The sequence below is a fragment of the Quercus suber genome, unplaced genomic scaffold (genome assembly GCF_002906115.3).
Source record: "Quercus suber isolate HL8 unplaced genomic scaffold, Cork oak 2.0 scaffold_38, whole genome shotgun sequence".
Classification (NCBI taxonomy): domain Eukaryota; kingdom Viridiplantae; phylum Streptophyta; class Magnoliopsida; order Fagales; family Fagaceae; genus Quercus; species Quercus suber.
The window spans coordinates 1,303,595-1,308,022 of record NW_027069503.1 but is presented as its reverse complement, the minus strand read 5'-3'; the positions used below and the strand labels follow the sequence as shown (position 1 = coordinate 1,308,022).

At 33.3% G+C, this 4,428-nt stretch overlaps 1 pseudogene; it reads left to right on the top strand.

Moving 5' to 3' along the window:
• The first annotated feature begins 1,597 nt into the window (after nt 1-1,597).
• LOC136066558 (probable flavin-containing monooxygenase 1) lies at nt 1,598-3,308 on the top strand (annotated as a pseudogene).
• The last annotated feature ends 1,120 nt before the right edge of the window (nt 3,309-4,428 follow it).

Here is a 4,428-nt window from a genome sequence, read left to right as displayed (position 1 = left end):
AGTAACAGTGAAAGTTGTACATACGTTTACTGCTTTACCCTGTGGGTTGGTCAGTGCTTTGCTTTTCGAATCGATATATTGCTGTATGCATTACACGGTATGGTCTTTGGGTTTAAAATTATTTGCAAAGTTTGAGAGGAATGTCTACATAGTGATGGGTGCTTAGTACATTTGCAAATGTTCTAATCAAAGTTGATCCATTAATATTTCTTTATTCCACTGCTTTATAAAGTTGCACACAATGATTGGAGTCTTACTGGTTTCTTAAGTGATAATTGGCTTTATCTTCGAGTCTGTGGCAATGATTGGTATAATTAAATCCTTCCTGCAACTTCAAAATTTCTATGCCTTATGCTTTTTGTAGTACTGAGGAACATATGAACCTCTCCATCCCCCCCCCCCCCTTTAAATATGATTAGATGTATGTTCAAGAATAGTATGTGAAAAGTTTGAGACCCAATAATAAAGGGATAGAGATTTTGGCTCATGTGAGTCATATGAATCATCTCCATGTCACAAAGGACTAATGCACTACAGCACTAGTTAACCGGATCCCTTGGAAAATTATGAGGATTAATATCTCAGAACCATAATTTCAATCCTTCTGTTGAATTGTCCATACTAAAAGTGACACCAATCCGGTATCATGAAATTCTAGGTCTGATGTTGTGGCACTTTTTGGGTCTTACCACAAACAGTGCTGGATCTACCTTTTAGATGTTTGAATTGGTTAGGAAAGCACCCATCTGACATTTGAAATCTAGTTCCATTGTGCTTATTATGGTCTATCTGGAAGGAATGTAATCGGTGGACTTTTGAGGGCGTAGATATTTTCGAAGATCAATTGCTTGTTTCCTTTAATGGATCTCTTTTTGATTGGTCTCGGACTTGGGGATTCACAACTAGTGATTCTCTCCCTTCTTTCCTTTGTTCTCTCCTCTTTTGTAATTAGTTTTATTTTTTGTTTTGTTTTCTTTTTGCTTTCCTTTGTAGCTTTTGGTTTTGCTTTATGCTCTTTTTGCAAAAAATAGCCTTTTGAATATACATTTTCTTACTTATCAAAAAAAAAAAAAAAAAAACATGAGGAAGCTCTAGTATTCCAAATCAAATGGTAGAGATGGATTGCTTAGTCCCACAAGAAAAAAAACATGTAGAGATGGACATTTTGACCATAAACTGCCAATGCAATTGGTTTTGTAGAAACTTATAAACCAGATTTTGGCGACTCCCATCTTGAATTTACAATATTATTTGGACCGAGATGCGTTCACTTTCCACAGACAACATAGGGAAGCACCAATTCTGTATTTATTTTCTGTGAAACCAGATTAAACCAAATACTATGATTAACTGAAAAATATATAATTTCTACCTGCAAGGTAACAAGAAACAACACATCAGTTGTCTTTATCTCCAGAATCACTAGAATGAAGTTTTATGTAAGGATAAATGTTACAATCTCTAAAATTTTCACATGGATGATTACTGAAACACAAATCCTAGGCAAAACAAAAGCTATGCATACAGGGGATAAATTTTCAATCGCCTTCACAAATGGAAGATTCCTAAAGGTACGGTTTCGATAGTGGTAGCAGTCATGGATTATGAAAATGCAGCTAAGCTTGTCAAAGGGAAGCAAGTCACTGTTGTGGGATTCCAAAAATCTGCATTGGACATTGCTATGGCATTCAATAGCAAATGGTATAAAAAAAATTCACTAATATTACAATGTAGAACTTGTAGGTTTTATAAAAGACACAACTTTAATAAGGTCATTTGCTAGGGAGAATTTACTTAATTATTAAGGCATACGCATGAAAAGTACTTTTAATTATCTGCTCCATTACTCAGATTTATACATATTGTTTTCACTGGTTTACACTAAATTTGCAGTCATTGACCATCTATGCACTGTACTATACAAGACCGAACGTTGGATTGTTCCTGATTTCTTTCCCTGGGGTGTACCTTTACCTTCGTTATACCTTAATCGATTTGCGGAGCTATCAATTCATATATATATATATATATATATCTTAATACCCTTGAAGAAGGATCTCCTAAGAGTTGAAGCTCAAAAACCTTATATCATATAACAGAGATAGACATTCTCCAAATTTATTGAAAGTTATATAAAAAAGAAGCTTCAGTTGGCAAACTTAGGAATGGTACCAAAACATAGTTTCCTTCAACAATTCAGTTCTTGTTTAATCTGGATAATGCCAGAAAAATTCTATGACAGGGAAGCATCGTTTTGAAAAAAGGTACGAGCTTCAGCTTCCGCAAAGAAGTTTTTATGGCTAATGGTGAGGATCAACTTCTGAAGACTGATTTGGTCATATTGGCTACTGGCTTCAGGGGTGATGAAAAGCTCAAAGACATTTTTGTGTCCCCCCACCTTTAAGGACCATATAGCTGGGTCCCCTAATACCACAGTTCCCCTCTACAGGTTAGTTCATTTCTTTTGTGGGTGGGGGTCATAACATTAGAATTCAATAACAAGCAAAATATTAAAATGAACTTTAAATAGAAGCATAAGTATTAATATCATACTTGTTGATAGATTAGTAAACTAACATCATAAGAAGGTTATTGAATCATTGATTAAATCTCTTTTGTATTTCTTATAATAACTTCTTAACATTATGATTTTTTCAAATAAGATTGCATAAAGCTTGGTAGAAACTTGTAATACAAAATTCAAAATTTTAATGAATGAAAATTAGACTTTTGTATGATACTTAATTCTGCCGTTGTCCATAATCAATTCCAAAATTTTGGGACTAAGGTTTTGATTGTTGTGTTTGGTTCCTTGGACAGTTTAAAACCTCATGCATTTAGAAAGTAATAATGAAAATGAGGGAATGAAAATTTCAATTTATCAGGGAATGCATTCATCACAAATTCCACAATTAGCAGTAATTGGTTTCTCAGAGAGTGTTTCAAACTTGTATACCTCCAGATGTCGATGATTGGCAGAGCTTCTTGATGGCACATTTTAATTGCCTAGCATTAAATATTGAAAAAAAAAATGTAGAAATATGGGATGAAGCATACTCTGGCCAATATTGCAGTAGATCCTGCATTGGTTCTATTTTTGTAATTTTGTTTTGAATATAAATGGTGAGAAACTTGAATGAGTAGAGTAAAAATTAATTATTTCTGCATAGGATTGGATTATTTAACTTTCCTTGCTTCAGCTGTATCATGATCTTCTGTTTTGCTGCATGATTGGCTTATTCATCTTCAACTTGGATCTTTTCATTTGCTGCAAACAGAATGGCAAAAATAGTGGTCATATAGAGTAGTGATTACAATGTGCTTGAACAAGCTTATTGAATGCAGCAGAATTCGGGAACTCTTGTTAAAAAATGTCAATGCACTCCATACAATATGTGAAAAAAATGTTGTTTTAAAAAAAAAAGAGAATTTTGAAGACTTGAATCTAGGAAGTGACAATGATGCAACAAAAAGTAAAATACAACTGATTCAAAAATACTATGAATTGGACTTTTATTAAGTAGAGAAATTTAGTCAAATTCAATACAATGCATCTGATTCAAAAATACAACTGAAGTATTTGAGCGAACTAAAAACTTAACAAATTGAGAAAATCTCTAAATCCTGCCTAAAAACTAGGAAGTCCTATTTACAAATTCTATCACTTGTGAGAGAATCCAACCTCCATCAATTATCATTTCTGCTGCTTTTAGCCCTATTGCATAGCCTCCTCACATTGAGCTCCCTTCTCTTCATGTAGCCACTAATCTTATTATGTTGAGTATCCAGCAGCTCCACACAACTTTCCTCCAAACGGAACCAGGTCATTACAAAATCCTTGTTTGGATTTGTTCATTAGAAGCTCATTAGTAACATCCTCTCCTTCTGCAGTAGCGTCAGCCTCATGGTGTTCTGCATTTACATTTCAACTATCTTAGTTGAAGCATCATGAGATGCAGAAAAAACTCCATACAGCTTTACAAATTCTGCAATTGTAAAAGCTCTTAAGATTGCTCTAATTCTCGACCAACTGAGAAGAATGATGGGAATAAAAAAAATTAAAACAATGAGGGAGCAATTTCAATGCTTGAGCTTTGTAATTAACAAAGTGGTTTGGTACTACTGTGTTCTCTATGCATGCCTTCAAAATGCACATATCAGACAAGCATCAATGACAGAAGAAACATCACACGTATGGCAATCAAGAGTGATAGTTAAAACTTAAATAATCAATACAATATCTAAAACCTGTAGCATAATATTTATTGTTGCTATACTTATATTAAGTAATATCAAAGTAGTATTTCAGTTCATTTCGGTCCATTTCAATTGTAAAATATTAGACAATAATTAAATGATTTAATTTGATTATTTCGTCCAAATCTATTATTAGTACATGAAGTCATTTAAGGTTTTTTTTTTTTTTTT